The sequence below is a fragment of the Mycteria americana genome, chromosome 4, assembly GCF_035582795.1.
Source record: "Mycteria americana isolate JAX WOST 10 ecotype Jacksonville Zoo and Gardens chromosome 4, USCA_MyAme_1.0, whole genome shotgun sequence".
Taxonomy (NCBI): Eukaryota; Metazoa; Chordata; class Aves; order Ciconiiformes; family Ciconiidae; genus Mycteria; species Mycteria americana.
This window is the reverse complement of record NC_134368.1, coordinates 48992150-49012812: the sequence shown is the minus strand read 5'-3', so window position 1 is coordinate 49012812 and position 20663 is coordinate 48992150.

The following is a 20663-nucleotide window of genomic DNA, read 5'->3' as shown; positions in this document are numbered from 1 at the left end:
CAAAGTGGGAGAGGCACACGTCCTAAAGGCACTGAACCCCTTCCCTTCTTTCTATGGATTGTTTTTGCTGTATAGTGTATAGTTTCACTGTATATTTTTAATACTAAAGGTAACAAAATCCTCCCTACAAATTTTATGGTCCATATATTAACTAAGATGGAGACTGTATCTAGATGTCACTTCATTTCATATAATGAAAATGCATTGATTTTCTATCTAATTGAGAATTAGGATAGCTTTATAAATCTGCTGTGATGTCCCTGAGGATATTGCCAATGACAATGTAAAACCCCCATGGCCTCCATGACTCTCTCCTAAGACCCTGTTTTTGTCTTGGAAGTAACACAGTGTAATATGAGATACAGCAGTTGCCAAGGTAACTGTTCTTTTTTAGTTCGATAGCAGCAGGTGAATGGTTTTCTGGATATCCACAGCAATTCGCTGGGGCTCTAGTAATTCACTAAGGATGTACGCATTTTTCTTTAGGCTTGTTTTTCTCTTACAGAGGCTTTAACTAAAATCCTAAGGTACATGATAATTATTAAAATATTATTCAATACTATTCAATAATTATTCTTGCTGTAGCGCTGTTATTAATATTTTATTAAGGTTTTAAATGCAGAATGTTAGAGCAAGGTCTTTTTATATTATGATGGTTCTTTTCAGAGAAACTTATTTTCTGATTTTTTTTTTTTAAATTTAGTTTACTGTTTTAAGACCCTTCAAAAACTTATCTGATTAACTCCACGTTTAAATCTGGAACTAATGAGACAAAAGCTGCAAGCAGAGTTTCTGGTTTGTTTTTATTGTACCATCCTTTAGTGAAATCGGTAATGTGTTTGAAAATAAGACTGATCTCCCATTCTAACTCTGCTGCAGCATTCTCCTGGATTTAAAAGAAAATACACTTAGCAAAGAGCTGTTCAGATTTTATGCATGGGTGCAGGAGATGCATGGGAAACTTCTTATGAAATGTGACATAATAATTATTTTCTTGACCACAGTGTTTTTTTTAAGTTGCTGTTGGTCTGAATCCCGTCTGTATAATTAAATACTCCAATTTAGAAGATCCACCCTGTACTGCATCCTGTGTTCTACTGTATTGTGCTGACTTAATTTTGCACATTTAGAGTAAAATTTTCAGGGATTAGAACCTAAGTCTTCAGTGTGTCATAATTAGGTTTTAGATTTAATGTAGAAATAAGATTTATAGCCTTATTCAGTCTGTTGGCAGATCCAGAAAGAGAATCTGTTGCATCTGTTTGTCAGCTTATTACATAAACATAATCCGAATGTGAATTTCATTAGTTTTCTGTGAAGAAAATCTTAAATTTGGGACAATCTGAATATGTTTTAAAGGTTTCACCTGTGTATCAAGTTGACCATACAAGCCTCTGAGCACATGATATACCTGTGGCCTGAATTCTAGCTGTTAAAATACCTCAGAAGTGAGCAATCCTCTTCTTGTAGTCTCTGAATTTAGCTCTTTATGTGAAATAGTATTTCTTAAAGGAAAAGGAATCTTTCTTCCTAATTCTGTTACTATTATGAATAATATCAATGTCCCCGAAATAACATTACAAGTAAGCTGGCAGTACATAAGTAACATTGCTAAATAAAACTATCAGCCATATTTATGAAGAGATGGACAAGACTGGGTCAAAGCTGTTCCACCTAAGAATCAAATCCATATTTTCAGTGGAATTATTCTGTAAACTGACAATGATGACACTCTGAAAGATTTGCTGGAAATCTTGTATTTGTTTCTATTCTGTAGGTTTTTTTCTGAACACTTCATTTCTGAAAAGGAGGATTTGTGCTGGAAACAAATCTTTCAAAGCTGATAGTGAAACTGCTTTATAACAAAAGTGTAGTCTGCTTTCTCTCGGTTACTGAAATAAAATGCAAGGTATGACATGGTTGTATGGGATAAGCTCTTCTTGGCTCAGAAGTAGATTGTTTCACCCCCTAAAAAAGGGTTGGGGAACAAGTAGATTTGTTTTAAGCATGCATCTTAGCTAAGACTACCATCTGACAGGTAGACTCAACATCTTGACACTCTTGTAAATGTTAATGTTAGCTCCCCATTTGTTTTGATAGCCTTGTCAGACACTTACTCACCAATAGTACTTATTGCAGTAGATCAGACTCCTAAAATTAACAAAACTACTGTAATTCCCTGTCTGAGGACACATTTCTTTGACTGAGGCATGTAACTCCAAACAGATGTGATAGTTGTTTTCTTCTCCCTTTATGACTTGACACTAAATCATGTAGCTCAAGTGAGCGGCCAGCAGTGACCGGAGCACAGCTCTAAGAATGTGAGTTGACTTAGAAGTTACATGAAGTGCATCAGCTGGTAACAAATAAACCTCTACAAGACTTCTGGAGAAGCTTTTTTTTCAATTATTTTTTAATGTTTAATTGTTGCAATAAATTTCTCTCTCAGCCTATAATGATTTCCAATTTAAAGTGTGCTATTAAACAAAGGCAGACAAAAATAATGTTACTTTAGCTGCTAGTAATTTCTGAACAATAGAAAGAAAATGACTTATTGATACATATTTATTCTCTATGCTTCTGCATATCATGCTTTTGATTAATAAAGTCTCCCGTTAGTAGAGCAAGATGGAAAATAGAGTCCTTTTAAACTGACAACCAGTACTCATGGTGATTTCAGTAGTGTAAAACTGACTCTTCAGTATGAAACAATTAATGGTCTAGCCTTGAAGATTCTGACTTCAGTAAAGTTAATTGTTAAAAACAAAAACCTAAAAAACAACCAACAAAACTGTGGGTATGTAGATCCTCCTAAAGTTGCATTTCTCTGTGATAATTGTATTATTACTTACCAGAGGTGTAATAGGGCTCCTAGAAACTGTAAGTTCCAGGCATGTGTTTCCTTAAAAACTGACTATTATTGCCAAGGTGAATCATCGAATCATCCATATGTGGTGTTTTTAAAATTCTTTTCAGCTTATAAAAGTAAAGGTAACAGGTAACAGCTTTGAAATGATTCAGTATTACATTTGAATAGAAGAACCATGTTTTTTTTTTTTTTAAATTATGATGTTTAAGGTTTGGCTTTTTTATGTCTGCAGAAGCTGCAGAACAGATGCAATATTTACAAAAAGGTAAACAACATAGTAACGTGGTAATGTTTTGTGACATGAGTGATCTTTTTTTAGTTGTCAGAAAACAGTAAGTTCTGCAGCAAACTTCTTAGCATCTCGCTTCATCTACTCTTCTTGTGGCAGATTTTTGATACTGAAAATGATAGTGTGAATGGCACATGTGAACAACTGCTTAAACAACCTGTTTGCAGGAGTAATGGTAAAATAATATGTATCAGATTTTCTTAGATGAGTTGTTTCTTCCTTAAAATATAAGTAAAGCAACTTTCAGGCTACAAATCAGTTTAAAGATTCAACCTCTGTCTCTTGATCAATAACAAATCAATATCAGATCAATAAAGTATGTCTGAATGTCTGTTAAATTTTGTATAGTGTTTCAGTGCAACTGCTTCTATAAAAACATTTTTCCTTATTTAAATGATACAGAAGCAATTTTACTGGCTATAACGTTTGCCAAAGTAAACTAGGGGGTTTTTGGGGGGGGAAAGAAGCTGAGTATTTGTGAGAAAGCAAGTGCTTGGGCTCATGCGGTCAAGGAGTAGAAATGTATCATTTCATCTGTTTTAGAGGAGCTGAAGTAGTTAATAGAAGTGAGTGCTGTGGGTGGAGAGGTAAGTTGAAATAGATTTTAATATGTTTTGGCTAACTGGCTATACTACTGAAATAGTTGCATGTTTAACAGTGGAGTTAATTGAGCCTTGTGAGAATCAGAGCTCCTAAAACCTATATCTAGAAATAAATTCTGAATGCTGTTTGCCAGGCAGTGGGAACTCAGTGTATGGGTTAAGGCTTCACTGCACTGTGGCAATAGAAATAACATTGCAGGCTTTATGTGTGAATTACTGTCGTGGTTTAGCCCCAGCCAGCAACTAAGCACCACGCAGCCACTCGCTCACTCCCCCCTCAGTGGCATGGGGGAGAGAATTGGAAGAGCAAAAGTAAGAAAACTCGAGGGTTGAGATAAAAACAGTTTAATAGGGAAAGCAAAGCAAGGAATTCATTCACTCCTTCCCATGGGCAGGCAGGTGTTCAGCCATCTCCAGGAAAGCAGGGCTCCATCACGCATAATGGTTACTTGGGAAGACAAACGCCATCACTCCGAATGTCCCCCCCCTTCCTTCTTCTTCCCCAGCTTTATATACTGAGCATGATGTCATGTGGTATGGAATAGCCCTTTGGTCAGTTTGGATCAGCTGTCCTGGCTGTGTCCCCTCCCAGCTTCTTCTGCACCTGGCAGAGCACAGGAAGCTGAAAAGTCCTTGACTGGTGCAGCAACAACTAAAACATCTCTGTATTATCAACACTGTTTTCAGCACAAATGCAAAACATAGCCCCATACCAGCCACTATAAAGAAAATTAACTCTGTCTCAGCTGAAACCAGGACAATCCTCCATTAACAGGAGGATTTATCAATGTAATTGGTTTTGAAAAAAAAAAAAATTAAAAATTGGATTTTAAGAGGGTAGACTTCTTCCTTCTGCTTATGAGTACTACAGTGAAGTGCCTTTTAGAAAAAGCAAGCTATGTTGGTTAGAAAAAATGGTTAAATCACAGGTTGAACATGTGTTGGTCCAAATGGCCACCACAAAACAAATGCTGGTAAAATCCTACTTTGACTTATTTTGACAGCATAAACAGTATTTAGGGACTTAACTATTGGACATGTGCAAATGTCATCCAGTATAATGTAAAACTTCATCTCTAGCTTTCAGTAGGCATTCTCAAGTTCTGTATAGTGGGGCTAAATACAATCCAGGCATTTATGAGTGCAGATGGTGTTTTTAACCAGCTGTACCACTGTGATGTAAAAGGAATTCCTTGTAACATACAAGGGCACCTCATCAGCTGAGGGGAATGTAAGGAGAAGTGGTCTAAATGAGCCAGTAGAAACATCTGTTGCACTCATAAATTTATATGAGGCTGTTCAGCTGTATAGAATTAAAATTATGTTTCACTAACACTTATTTTAATAAACCATAAAAGGGATTGCATTGCAAATTATAGATGCTGACTGAATTTTAAAATCAAACTAAATGCTTATTTTTGTACTGGATTTTCACATCATGATAACGTTGTTTCCCATAATAAAGTTAGAAATTAAGTAATTTGGCAAAGAAAGTTAATAAGCTTACCCTGCAGCTTTTGTGAAGAGTCATAGTTCGGGCTATCAATGATGAGGAGATTTGGAATACATTTTGTATATTAATCTTCGCTTAAAAAAACATTAGTGAACAATCTCCTGTTTATCCAAGTTGAAAGTTTCTTTCCTATTCCTGTAATCTTGGAACTAGCCAAATGGCTTTTTAATGAAGCTCATCATTGGCTTCAATGGTTATTAGATGCAATTAATTTATAAATTGGGTCAATTACTTTACAATACTTACTTACAGTCTTAGAGAGCTCTTATCAATGCTGGTAAGGTCATGACAAGAGTTCCTATACACTTGACAATAAAGAGAATTAGTCATACGTGTATCCCAAGGGTGAGATTGCTTCCTTAAATCTTAATGGCAGAGCTCTCATTCACTTTAAGACAGAATTTCAGCCTCTTTTAATCTCTTTTGTTTCTTACCTGCAAAGTAACTTTCTTAATGTGTTTTCAAAGTTGTCCTGCTGTCAGTCCCCAGTAATTTTTCTTTCTGTTTTTCCATAACAGTTAATTCTACTCTTTACTCAAGTTGAATACTCATGTGCCCTCTTTACTTTATAGTTGTGAACTGCATTGATGATGAATCTTTTCCATCTTTCATTTTCTTCTACAGGTATAACTTATTCTGCTTTCCTGATGCAAATACTACTTCCACTTATTGGTAGTCTTCAACCAAATCTATTACAAGTGCTATAAGAAATCTGTCTTAGTATCCTAATGACTATCCATTTAAATGTGACAGAGATTTTGTAATGTCTGTCTTGACTTGCTGATCTAACTGACATAGTTTGGATTTATTAGAAAGGTTCTAAATGCAGTTACATTGACATTTAAAAATAAAACTCCTGAAGTAGCCTGAAGAATATGCATGTTGATATTTTGCACTTAAGTTTTTAAAATAATCCATTTAAAAATCAAAAATTTCATTAATACTTGAAGAGCAGATTACTTACTGGCAATGCTTAGCAACATATTGAAATTGTTGATAATCTCAAAATATTTGTATATTGATTCAAATGAAACATTGAAATGTATTCATCTTTTTACTGCTCATTCAGGAAGAATACAGTTAATGGTCTGAAATTTGATTGTGTGTACTACTCGGAGAGAAATTTGAATACTTCCCGCTCCTGAAGGAGTACTTCTGCAGGCCGTGTTACGCTTGACTTGTATCATCCTTGGGAGCTGCTCTTTAAAATTGGTGTTTATTTGATATTCATTTAGTTTTTGGCAGTAAATTTGTCCAAACACATGTACACACATGCCTTCTTTTATGCTAAGAAGATAAGCAGAAAGGGACATTGGGAGATATCAGTCGCTGTTTTAGATGGTTGTGGCTGTATGCTGTAATACATCTTCAGCTTCTACTAACGTTCCCTGGGTCCTGCCTCAAGGTGGAGCTGTTATATTTTCAATGGAGATGAAGACCTGAAAAGCATTTTCTTCCCCCAAGTCCTGTTTCTGATTTGAATAGATGTATGGGTTATGCTGGTAAAGAAAACCGGCAAGCACTCTTCCTCCCCCTCAGCAAAAGCTGGAGTCAGCAATGTGTCACGCAGGTGGATGGCCCTACGCCACTGACTGATTTTTATTCAATCTGACGTTACCTTTCAGAGACTCGGGAAGATGCATACCTTTCACTTACAGTAGGTATCCAGCAGGATTATGACAATATGTGCATACCGGCTGTCAAAAGCAGTGCTATTCTTCTTGTGGCTTTTTGTAATTGGGAATGTTTTCCCCAAAGAGAGTATGTGTGTGTATTGTGTTCTAATTAAGACTATACGAGACAGTTATGGCAGGCTGTCAAATCAATGGGATGCTGGGTATATTTTAGTCTCCGTGCTATAGTCTAAATAACCTTTTAAGGACTCTGTTCTCTCAATGTGGTAAATAAATGCTGAATGTTTTGTACTTAATAGGCCTTTGAGTAATGCATTCCACATGGCTTTATTGCTGGAATGAGACCTTATCGCTAAATACACAATAGTGACATGAGGTCATTTCAGCACGAAGAAATGCATACATCTCATAGATGAACAAAGTCAGTTTATTGTGAAGTTTAGTTAAACAGGAATACTCTAAAGTAAACATTGGCGGCAAATTTAAGGAAAATGAGGGAAACCTACAAGTACTTACTTATTCTAGTCATCTTTCGCCTATCAGTTTAAATACTGTGAAGGTCTATTGTAGCTGGATTTGTGAAAGTGACACTAATCTCCCATTTGTTTTTTCTCTTTGATTTAGAGTATCTTTATTCTGGTCACTTTAAAAGTTAACTATATCAAGCATTTCAAAAGCTTCTTGCTCCAGACTGTATGAGAGATCTGGCCAAGCCTCTCTCTTAACAGGTGTAACAAATGACCTGTTTGTAATTCATTTGGGGTAAAAAAATTTAAAAAATCAAAAAAATCCAGGTTGTCTCAATTTCAACCAGGGATGACATTTACCAGAAGTGAGAATAAATTAAATTAGGCCCTGAACAGCATGTAAGATCTGAACTGGGAACAAGACTGGGGGGCTGTCTGATGGGCTGCGTACATAGTGCTAGGCTGGTGCCCTGTTGAAGAGGGTTCACGTTTTGTAGCCAGTATTCTGTATGGAATTGGGTGACATCTGTTTTGGCAAGACATTTACTCACCTAAAAATGCAGCTTCTAATTGCTAGCAGTATTAGTAAAATTGGGTCAAATTAGCTTTGGCTGGCACAAAAATGGAAAAGGAAACATTCTTGAACGGTGAAGCATTTCAGTGTTCTAAAACAACATTTTGATCATTTGGGGCTACGCTGGGGGCAGGGGGACTTGGAGATCATGTACAAAACTGAAGACAAATTCCCTTTTGAAGTGCAAGTCTTGGGTTCAATGGGGGTTTTCATTACCTGTTAAAAATGGATGATTTTACGAGGGAGGACTGGTCCCTATAATGCCGTTGCCTCCAAGGTATTTAATTTTTTTGCCTGTTACTTAAAACTGTTTTGTAGGAGGTGCTTCCAATATATGTATTGATTCAGACAGGGAGAAAATTCACTTCTGGTAAGTACCCTTAGCTACTGGAATATATTGGTCAAAACCACCAACAACATTGATTCATATCTCAGTGATGTAAATCATAATTCCACTTTAATTTTAAATCTTATCCTTATTATTAGAAATTACTGGGATAAAAGTATTTCCAGCTGGATGAAATCACTCAGTTTTCCCTAAGCCTATATTATATTTTACTTTATTCAAAGAAACTGAAAAGTTCTGACACAATTTTTTGAAAAAAATTATTATCCTGTTTATTCACAGAAACTTTCTCCTCTTTCATCTCAGATTACTCCTGGGCTATCTGAGTACTGGTTAAACATACCCAATACTTAGCTAATTGAGAAGATCTTATCCTTAGAAAGAAAATAAATAATGGAAATTCTGTACTCTGTATTCTCTTTGTTATCAGAAGCAAACCATAAATGTCATAAAAATGATCTCTAACTTCTGCTTTCTCAGCACTTAGGAGAAATAATTTGATTGCATGATAGAGTTTTATAGGTTTGTCTTTAAAGAAGGTGAAGAAAATCTAAGTTAAAACTGCTTTGTACTGGAAGGTTTATGTTTATTATTATGCCTTTGGTGTAAAACTTGTCTATTTGTTTCCAGCATCCTGAATCGTGAGGTGAATTTCACAATCCTACATTACTGCTTAATAATGCTTAATAAAAAAGGTTGTAGACTGATGTAACAAAAATCATTCCTGGGCCTAAAATCTGAATGGGAAGGACTGAAAATTGTGATAATTTGGGCTTTTTACTTTTTTTTTTTTTTTGCAATGAGCTTGCTCAGAAGAGGAGTTAAACTTTGGATTGTGGAATTAGTCTGTTTACCTTAGTCAGAGTGTTGGTTGTCTTACCTAGTGTTTTTCAGAGTATTTAGGGGCATGTTTAATATCCTTGATGAAAACAGATGTTGAAATTCTCTGCTAATTGGAGTCCCAGGTGTTTTCTATTCTTTGGCTGTGCAGTCAGTACTGCAGCTGTGGCCCTGTTTAACCCTGAGTTTTCTATGACTTTTAGGTGCTCTGAGTCCAGTTTTTGAGGAGTAGTTTTGGTTCTGGTCTCACATGCTATTGATGGTTCTTGGATGGTTCAGGTCTGTTCTGAGAAAGAGGAAGGCAATTCCTTATACCAGTATGTAAAATTATCTGAAACTGATTAGAGGCTAGCTGGAACTCAGAGCACAGTTTTGTCAGTTCACCCTAAGTTGATGAGAATGAACATGGGCTTGCTATTGGATTAAGAAGCAACTGGACACAGACTTGCCGGTTGTCAGGACTGGGTTCCATGGGCCTTTATTGCGGGACAATTTAGGATGCCTATATGGATGGGTCCCTTCCAACTTGAGATATTCTATGATTCTATGCTTCCTCTTCGTTTTATAGGTAAGCTGCTAAATTTCAGGGCTTGAGTTCAGAGGAATTAAAATGGGTACAAAACAAAGCTTCTATCTCTGTCCCATCTTTCTTCCCAGTTTGTGTTGTAGAACTGTACTTTCTGTCTTTCTGCTCAGCTTTTCAGAAGTACTGCAGATAGCAGCATTTAAAAACCAAACTGCCAGTTTCAGTCCATGCTCTTGCTTCTCTACGCCAGTTCTAGCTGGCAGCTTCGGCTCAGCTCAGATTGGAGTGGCTGGTGTTGTCAGAAGCAACTTTTGTTATCCTCTCAGCAGAATTGATCAGAAAACCATGACAGAAGGAAGAAGATGAGCTGAATAAGCTTCTAACAGGCTAATAAGGGTAAATTCATAAATCCAGCAGGGTTTGAATATCTGAAAAGCATACTAATGCTCACATTTCCTGAGAAGGGCTTGCTGTTCTGTTCAGTCTTTCTGCCAGAACTATGTAGGTGGATAACCCATTTTGACAAAGATACGGCTCCCCTTCTGTCAGGCAAAGATATGTCATCAGGAAAGAATCCCTAAAATTTATGAACTGCAGACTCACTTGCATTTTTCAGCCTTTACTGGTATTTTATAAGCACAGATAAAGTAATAAATAGAATATTCAAAACATACCCCCATTTTTTTAAATCTTTGTGTGTCACATTTTAGTTTATTAGAGCAGCACTGGTTTCCAGCACTGTTGTATGGTGGTCTGAAGAAATTTCAAAGAGAATAATTTAATAATGTTAACAGACTGACTTGATTAGAAAATTGAAATATAAATGACAGCCAAGTTTTCCTGGACTTGTCCTATCCTTCCTCTCATTCAGTCCTGTGGTCCCAATTCCCAGCCTCCTCCAAATAATTTTCAGACAGAATGAACTTGGAACATTTCCCTGGGATTTCAGCATGTTGTGACAACCTACACATATCAGCTATACTTGTTTAGATGAATCTGTGCTGGATGAGTAATTATGCTTGCAGGAAGTACAATATCTGAAAGTACTGGACTTTGTGCCCATAGAGTGGATACACAGTTAATCTAACACATGCTGAACAGATACCACTTGTTTAGAAGAAGAGATCCTATACAGAATACTGTTCTGTGAACTGATTTTCCAGAATAAATGCCTTTGCCATAGCGTTCTGAAGGAAAGAGAATCTGTGGAAAAAAACCATGTAAAGTGAATTCTATATTAAAAGTGTTTTAATACATCTGTAATTGTTTATTTGTGCATCACACACATCATGAGTTTTTTTAAAGTAATTCTGAAAAAAAAAAAATTAAACTCATAAGTTATATTTTCTATCAGTCAGGCTGTTTTTCATAATATCTTCATGCTATTTAAAAGTTCTGGAAACCTTGCCCTTACAACCAAGATAACATTTCTTGAGTATTGAGTTACCCAGTTCTGTTCATGCTCTTTTGCTGTGCCCATCACCAAATTATTTGTTTGCCTGATCTGTTCCTATGGGAACCATGTGGTTTTAATTACACATTATGATGTGGGATTATCTTTTTGCTTTGGCAAGACTGCATAATGTCATTCCATCTCTGCAACGAAAAAAAACAAGTATTTTTCAGTTGGCATAAAAATATTGTCAGAGGATAAATGATGATACTTTCCCTAAGTTCTGTTAGAGTGGTATTTTGGGGCTTTTTGTTTGTTCTTTGGGTTTTGTTACTGTTGCTTTTTGGTTTTAAAGTATTCCCATTGAAAAAGTCTTGCTGTACTAGGCTCATGTGATGGACCAAGGCGATAAGTATAGTCTTTGTGGAAGATGTAAGCAGAAGTAGAACTGTATTTACTGACAGCAGAACAACAGGAGTTAGATGAAGTGGAGTGTCATTTAGGATTTGAAGGGGTATGACAACAGCCTTTGTATTCAGAAGTTTTGGATTTCCTTTAAAAAACCACATTTGCTTATCATAGTATACTCTCAGGTTGTAGGAATAACTTTGTATGTATCAGAACTAATGTATTCAGCTGTAATAGCTTTAAAGAAAAAAGGCCTGCTAGCAGCCCATTTTTGCAGGAGGCATTTGTTTGACAGGTAAACTTTTGGAGAAGCTGGCAAGAAGCCAGCAGCAGTGCTGGAGGTAATGCACAGTCAGAAGGAGGCCTAGAGGTAGCGGCCATATCCACTGACTTTCTTCTTTTGACTTCTGCTATTTTATTTTGTGATTTAGTGAGCTTTTAGAGATCAGCAGACAAGGGAGCTAGCTTCCAAATGCATCAGTGGGGCTTCAGAGACATTTGTATTTCACGGATACACCAAATACAGTTGTACAGTAGTGGTGTTGAGCAGAGTATGAAAATCAGAACATTTTTGCCCAGGTGTTTCTTGCGTGGTTTTAGTCACGTACGCTGCCATGGGCAGTATCAAAGCAAGAATTCTGTGAGTGCAGTGCTTAAAAAAGTAGTTGTGACTGGTATTATTCTGGAATTTGCAGTCTGAGAAAAAAACATTAAAGCCTGCAGAATCTGAAATCCTTAATGGAACTTGTCTGAACCTTTTAGTAATGAATAATTTTCAAGGTATAACACAATATATTAAGGTGAAAGTTGATACAATTTCAGGACTATTTCTCTTTATGCTGAGAGGACTCTGCTAAAGGTAAACTGCTGAGTAAATTCTGTAAATTACTGCAGGTTCTGAAATTAATTGCAGTCCCTTTTATTCCCCCCTCTCTTGTTTGAAAGATTTTATGGGAGCTCAGCATAAACCTCTTACAATAAAAAACAGGGAATTATATGTGGTTTCCGAAGTTTAACTCCTTGAATTAAGAAAGATGTAATGGCTTTTGGTTTGTGTTAGGAAATTGCTATCGTTTTTGTGATAAAGCAGTAAGCCTACTTTTTTCTGGCCCTCTTAACGACAGCTTCCAGAAAAAGTAACCTTACTTGTACAAGACATTGAGGATAACGTGGGGGGCTGGGGTGAGGTTATCCTCTTTTTAGTGCAATCCTTTATGCTAACTGTTTTTCTAACCTGACATAAACAGAAAATTGTAACAGTTTGTAACATAATGCTAATACCTGTGTTGCTGTCTAGTTAGTGAGAAGAGAATGACCTCTTGGTTCCAACTGTATGTCAGAGAAACTTAAAACTGTAGTTGTGTAGCGGCTGACGAGACACAACTTGGGTGGGGCCAGGAGCAATGGCGGGAGATTTCAATGCAGTGTAACTGAAACTAGCACTCGGTCACGAGGCGAGCAGCTCCGGTGCCAGCAGGCTTGGCAGCGGAGCGCTCCAGCGTGGTGCATGGGGGGGGTTCCCAAACTGGGGGAACCTCAGGGGGAGGCTAGGAGCCCACAGCTCACACGACAGCGGCTGACAAGACCTGGGTGGGGCCAGGAGCAATGGTGGCCTGTGGAAGGTGTGCCCAGGTAGAGGAACTCGTTTACTTAGTGACAGAGCTCTGGGAGGAGGTGAGTAGGTTGAGGAGTATCAGGGAGTGCCAGAGAGAGGTAGACTGCTGGAAGCGCACCCTACATTCCCTGAGACGGGCCCAACAGGCAGACAGGACACGTTGATATGGAGGATTCCCTATCCTCTGTCCTCCTGGCTGAACACGGTGACTTAAGGGGTAGGGGGCAATGGTGACGAGTTCCCGCCCGGCGCGGCAGGCGTGTCTCCTCTGTGACTGCCCCACCTTCCCAGGTGCCCTTGCATAAGAGGTACGAGGCTCTGCAAGTGGAACCAAACAATGATAAGGAACGATGGGTCATCTAGCTTGGAGGTGTCGCCAAGGTTAAGCTGGCCGACGCCCTGCGTCAAAACTGCTTCCATAAACTAAAAAAGACGGGTCATTGTCATAGGAGACTCCCTTCTGAGGGGAACAGAAGGCCCAGTATGCAGACCGGACCCACTTCTTAGGGAAGTCTGCTGTCTCCCTGGGGCTTGGGTAGAGGATGTGATGAGAAAACTTCCTACCTTGGTACAACCTTCGGATTATTATCCATTATTGATTTTTCATGTAGGCAGCGATGAAGCTGCAACTAGAAGTCCGAGAGCAATCAAGAGAGACTGCAGGGCCTTGGGACAACTGGTTAAGGGATCAGGGGCACAAGCAGTGTGCTCCTCTGTCCTTCCAGTTGTAGGGAATGATGAGGGAAGGAACAGGAAGAGCCAGCAGATCAATACCTGGCTCCGAGCCTGGTGTCACCAGCAGAATTTTGGGGTTTTTGATCATGAGTCGGTCTACATGAAACCAGGCCTGCTGGCTACATCTGTCTCAAAGGGGGAAAAGGATCTTTGCACAGGAGTTAGCAGGGCTCATTGAAAGTGCTTTAAACTAGATTTGAAGGGGGAAAAGGATAAAACCTGGCTCACCAGAGGTAAGCCTGAGGGCGGCACGCTGATGTTTGAGGGACGGTGTGCTAGCGAGGTCCTTTGGTCTGCTGTCTCAGTGGAGGTAGGGGATGGAGATCCATGCAGCAGCAAAGACAAAAGGGTTATGGATATGTTAGAAACCATGGAAGTGTCTGAGAATGGTCACGTAGGAATTGGGGCTTCTCCCCCCAAAAGGTGACAGGATCAATAGCCCAGCTGAAGTGCGTCTACACCAACATGTGCAGCATGGGCAACAGACAGGAAGAGCTGGAAGCCATTGATCAGCAGGGAAACTATGATATAGTTTCCATCATGGAAACATGGTGGGATGACTCGCACAACTGGAGTGCTGCAATGGATGGCTATAAACTCTTCAGAAGGGATAGGCAAGGAAGGAGAGGCGGTGGGGTAGCCCTGTATGTTAGGGAGTGTTTTAATTGTGTAGAGCTTGATGATGGTGATGATAGGGTTGAGTGTTTATGGGGAAGAATCAGGGGGAAGGCTAGCAAGGCAGATATCATGGTGGAAGTCTGTTGTAGACCACCCAACCAGGATGAGGAGACTGACGAACTATTCTATAAGCAGCTGGGAGGAGTCTCACAATCACTAGCCCTTGTTCTTGTGGGGGACTTCAACTTGCCAGATGTCTGCTGGAAATACAATACAGCAGAGAGGCAACAGTCTAGGAGGTTCCTGGAGCATGTGGAAGATAACTTCCTGACGCAGCTGGTGAGTGAGCTCCAGACGTGTAGATGTGGTGCTTAGGGACATGGTTTAGTGGTGGAGTTGGCAGTGCTAGGTTAATGGTTGGATCTGATGATCTTAAAGGTCTTTTCCAACCTAAACAATTCTATGGTCTGTTCTATGACTCTGTATTTCTGAATATTTGTTTAACTTGCAGAGTAGAAAATGCTAACATTATATCCAGGTTGTACCCAGTAGCCTCATGATTTCATATCAATCTTTAGTGTTTTCATTAAAATATAGATTGAAAAGTCAGTATTTTCTTGCACAATATTAACAAGAGGATGAAATGGTTAATCTATTTTCTTTTGCATTTCTATTAGTCAACTTGGACCTAATTACAAAACACCATACATCATGACTTACAATGACTTGTGTATTTGTATAGTTGCTTTTCAGAACCAAAATATTTATGTTTAGACTTGCCATGTATCTTTAGACAGAACAATAAATGACAGAATACAGGGATTTCTGTGCTATCGATCACACTTGATTTCTTAACATTACTCATCTGTAAGTATTAAACTATTTTTTATAAAATTATGTACTTTATAGAGATGAAAGTTATGTACGAATAAAGTGGGATTATTTTATAATTACAGTGCTTTAGGCAACCAAACAAATAGTCTAAGTCTGTGGTGTTCATACACACACTTGCTCTGCAAACTCAGTTTAACTCCTCTTTAATTGATATGGACTCGTCAAGTACTTGTAACTGCATTTGCAGGAATTAAGCATTATTTTCTGATATTGTATAATCTTAGACTTCACTGACTTCAGTTGTAATCAAGGATGTTCACCATCTCTAAAATCAGACACGTTGTAATTTGTATTCCAGTACTCTTTCTTGACTTTAACAGTAAGCAATAGCCAAATCTGACCTAACAGTTTCAGGACAATAATTGTCATATCTTTATTCTTTTGCTAATCTTATGTTATTATAGAAGTTGGTTTTGCCCATGCATGTTTTATGAAGAGAACTCATTTCTCTCTTGACCTCATCTTTGCCTCTCAACATGTACAAAAAACAATGCCCCTGCTGGTAGTTTGTATTTTGAATCACATTCAAAAAGAGAACGTTTAAAGGAAAGTAACTGTATTATCCCAAACCCCTATCACTCACCTTTCACAGTAAGGCCAATGGAAGTTGTTTTACACAGCAAAGAAAAGTAGGCTGCTTTCATTCATGACTGGTAACTTTCCTTTTGCTTTCCTGATGTAATTAATTGTAGTATTGCAACGTGAACCAGAGAACAACCTTATTTTTAATTAAATATATGTGTGCTTAAGGGAATAGCATTCCTCTGCCTCTTTTCATTGTTTTTGAACATTTCTGTAAATAGAGTGAACTATCTTCCAACAGCTTGAATATCATAAGTTTGCATTCATTCTCTTCCATAAACTAGAGTTAATGTCATCACAGACTTCACCTGAAATAGTCTTCTAAGTTAGGTCTTTTTGTGTGTTTTTTGGTGATTTGCCTTTTTTTACTAATTGCATTTGGTTTTTGATTGGTTTGTAATTTTTCTTGGAAGATTTTTCAAAGCATTGCAAATATGTTGTAACAACCTGTTGTACAAAGCTGTTCTGTGCTTAGCATTTTAAGGTTTTTATTTTAATTTCTTTGTTTTTTTAAATCAACTTTAAGTGCAGTGTTGTTCACACAGTGAAAGATTTCTTTCTGGATCATGTCATTTCACTATGTTACTCTCTCACTTTGCCTAAAGCAATTAAACAGCTGTCCTTAGTAGTTTAATGACTTCATTGCTCAAGTGTTTGCTGTATTTAATTCTGAATTTCCACTTAGGAGATAACCTTCCTTTGGAGTAATGCTTAACACTTTAGATGTATTTTAACTGGATCGGCATTTTAAGTCTATTTTAATTTTTCTTTAAGGAATATCCTAGCATATGAGAGTAACAATTTTTAATGACTCACTTTAGGACAGCATTCACACAGTATTAAGTGAACAAACTTCAGAATCTGTAAAGTGCAAGACACAAACTACTAGGCTTGTCAGAAACAAAGTAACTTCTTTTTATCAAAAACCTGACAAAAATGCATCAAAATTTTTAACTTCTTAATTGCTACCTTATTATTACATGACAGTAGCCTTTTTCTTCCCCCCCCCCCCCCCCCCCAGAATTCAATTATTGCAAACCCTGAACTGAAGCTTTTTCACTGTAATATTATTAGATATGGTGATCTATATTAGTTTGATTTTTGCCTTTTAAAAAAAAAAACAACCTTTTCTTTTTATCAGGAGCAGTCTAATTGGTTATTTTTCTTCAATAGTCCCATTAGTGTCACTCCCAGTGCCATAAATTATTTAGTTGTGCATGGATACTCTTTACTCTTTCCTGATGTTGGTAGTATCATAGCCAGTTAATCCAAACTCAGAATTGCATTGCATTAGCATCTCTTGTAAACACAGCTTTAGTTTAGTCTTAAGAAAAGCAACAGAGGAAAACAAAGACACTAGCAAAAGAAGCAACTTGCTCAAGGTGTTAGGGTTTTCTGTCAATGTTCTTTAGATTTTGTTATATTCAGAGATGCAAAATTCATATAAACACAGAGGTAGAATTATCAGTTGGTGGATTGATGTCTAAGGAAACAAAAGAAAAAGGTAGGTAGAAAGTGAAATGATCCCAGGTTAAGACTCCTCTCTTCTGAATCTGAGTAGAGCACACTTTATTTCAAGTGTAAATTTTTTTCTTCAGAGTCAGGTTAATTAAATAGGCATTTCCTGCAGGGCTACATATTGTTTGAAAGCTGTGTGTGTCTGATACTTTGGGCTGCTCTTATACCTCCAGAACATCTTATTTGCTTTTTGTCTCATATAAAAGTTTCTGACTCGTAAATCTTGAATCATCTGCTTGAGCTCTGAGGGTTACAAGTTCTTGTACCAATATTCAAGAACAAGATGCTGGTGCTTTGGTGAATTAAACCCTTTGCACATAACACTTCCTTTTTCCTACCTTCACTCCCAAGTCCCTAGTTGGGCTTGGCTCAGGCAGAGAGGGAAAGTGGTACACACTTTTCACCAATACTAGGAATTCTCCAGGCATTTAAGTAATACGTATGTGCAAATTCATCACTTCAGAACTTCTAAGAAACTTTCCTGTGGTGATAGAAGGAGGAAGCAAAGAATATTGGTTTCTAACTGATTGGCTTGAACATATATTAAGATTTAAGTTTTGGATTCAAATTTGCACTATTTGATATTAGAGCTTAAGCTCAGTTGATGAAGATATGTCTGTCCTATGTGAGAAAGAAATGCAACTGTGGATTTCAGCAGTAATCACTCAAAACAGTTGTTAAGTAGCAAAAAACTTAGAGCGGGAATAAAGGAATTGAAGATTACTTAATCTGTAATAAATATGAGTGCTGTAGATGAAACAGCTTTGGAAGACATCTATATTTTTTGTTGGAAATATTCAACATCTGATCTGCAATCAGAAATGGAACCACAATTATCATGACAGGATGAGATGATTTTTTTTTTTCAGATTTCAGATTAGAAAGAAACTGTCAGAAATCATACCGTAATAATTAAATGTGTTCTAGATGTGGTTTATAATCATCCTTTCATGGCACCCAAATAGTTTTTCTTTGTCTGCTTTCTAAAAACTGGATTTCATTGCCTAGATGCTAGAGTTGAAGGTAAACTATAAGAATTATCTTCTTATGTTTTTGTTTTCATAGAGGCTTTTTGGGAAGTAATCTACTTTTCTATGCGGGTACTTAAAATCCACATATAAAAAGAAAAAAATCTTTTAAATGGTTACTCAGAAACATGCAGACCAAGGTTTAAGGGAGAGGGAGGAAAATAAAAGGATTTCATACAATCACTTCTTCAAATATTATACAAAGGATGCGTCTCATCAATAATGGGCCCAGTCCTGCTCTTAGAAGAAATCACCCGCATTTGATTGAGAATTTTTGTTTGTTTGTTTAACAGCATGGAGACTGTGTATTTACAAGGCCAACATACTAAGCAGTAGTTCAGTTTCTAAGTCCAACTTTCAGCTGCTGGCATTTACAAAGGTGATCCTCATTCCCCTCATCTTCTTTTCTTTAAGGTAAAGTCACTTACATCTCTAGCTACTGTGGCTGTCTCTCAACAGTTGGAAGCATTTCCCTGACACAGGTGCGTGTCACATTGCATCCCTCTTCCATGTAAGGGAGGATCTTAAATGTGCATCATTCTCTCTCTTATAGCCCTTTCCTCTCCAGATCCTGCTACCACATGAAGGATGTGAGGATTTGGCTGTGTTATGGTTTAGCCCCAGCCAGCAACTAAGCCCCACCCAGCCGCTCGCTCACTGCCCCCGGTGGGAAGGGGGAGAGAATCGGAAGGGTAAAAGTGAGAAAACTCGTGGGTTGAGATAAACACAGTTTAATAAGTAAAGCAAAAGCCGTGCATGCAAGCAAAGCAAGGAATTCATTCACTGCTTCCCATGGGCAGGCAGGTGTTCAGCCATCTCCAGGAAAGCAGGGCTCCATCACACGTAACGATTACTTGGGAAGACAAACGCCATCACTCCGAACGTGTCCCCCTTCCTTCTTCTTCCCCAGCTTTATATACTGAGCATGATGTCATGTGGTATGGAATAGCCCTTTGGTCAGTTTGGATCAACTATCCTGGCTGTGCCCCCTCCCAACTTCTTCTGCACCTGGCAGAGCATGGGAAGCTGAAAAGTCCTTGACTGGTGCAGCAACAACTAAAACATCTCTGTATTATTAACACTGTTTTCAGCACAAATGCAAAACATAGCCCCATACCAGCCACTATAAAGAAAATTAACTCTGTCTCAGCTGAAACCAGGACAGGCTGAAAGGAAGCATGACATGTCCCAGGCAGGTTGCTCCCCAGGGAATTAGGGGGCCAAGGCTGGGGGATGTCCCACAGCATACATATCCCTAGAAGTCAAGGCACAGGGGGTGCCTTTGGGGTTTATTAGGCATGGCTTTTGGGTTTGCTTTTTCTGGTGGGTGTAGGCAAAACCAATAAGTTTTGACAGTTGTTGCCTGAAGCTTAAGCTCTAATAAGAATCCCAAGGAAAATGCCTTTCTGTCTGCAGGCACAACCAATGTGGTGTGCTCAGAATAAACTTACCCGCCAAAACACCAGGGAGTAGGTTGATGTTTCTCAGGGTTGCCGCTCATGTGTTAGCAATAGCTGTGGAAAGGTAGACAGTCTTAAAATATTTCCCAAAGCATCTAGCTACAAAGTGACATTCTCACTGGACTAGTAAATATTAAAATATCCTGAAAATGGTGCTTTCAGGACCTCATATGCTGTGAATTTGGTGATAAACCATCAATACAGGAGATCTAGAATTTTATGCCTTGATCTAAGGAACTGGGTCATCCCACTCTACACTGTCAAAGGACAGGAAGTATCAGTCGTTTGGGATATGGCACTGCACTTTGGATCTTGTCTGGAAACATTTTCTCTCTTAGTTTGTGCAGCTAGATTTCATAATTAAAACTGTTAAGATCTTCCTCTGAGTTTGACAGGACTTAATAAAAAGGTGGTAGTCTGTTTATTAATATTTTCACCAAAATAACCAATTCTGAGCTCTTGATGTAGTTAATTTAACAAGAGCTATGGCTTTAAATCTTAAGCATGACCACTGTTTTCCAGAAGAACATAAAGCAAACTTCTAGTACACAAAATTCTTTACAGGTATCTTTCTATTCTCTTATTAAAAAAAAAGAAAACAATGCAGTTTTTTTGGTTATGCAAGAAAGTAAAAATCTTCAAGTCAAAATTCATTTACACAACAATTACTTAGTGAAAACTTGCCTTGTAGCCATCAAATTTCTCACCTCTCATGTTTCATTATATGAATGATAGTTCAGAGGTACAAAAGA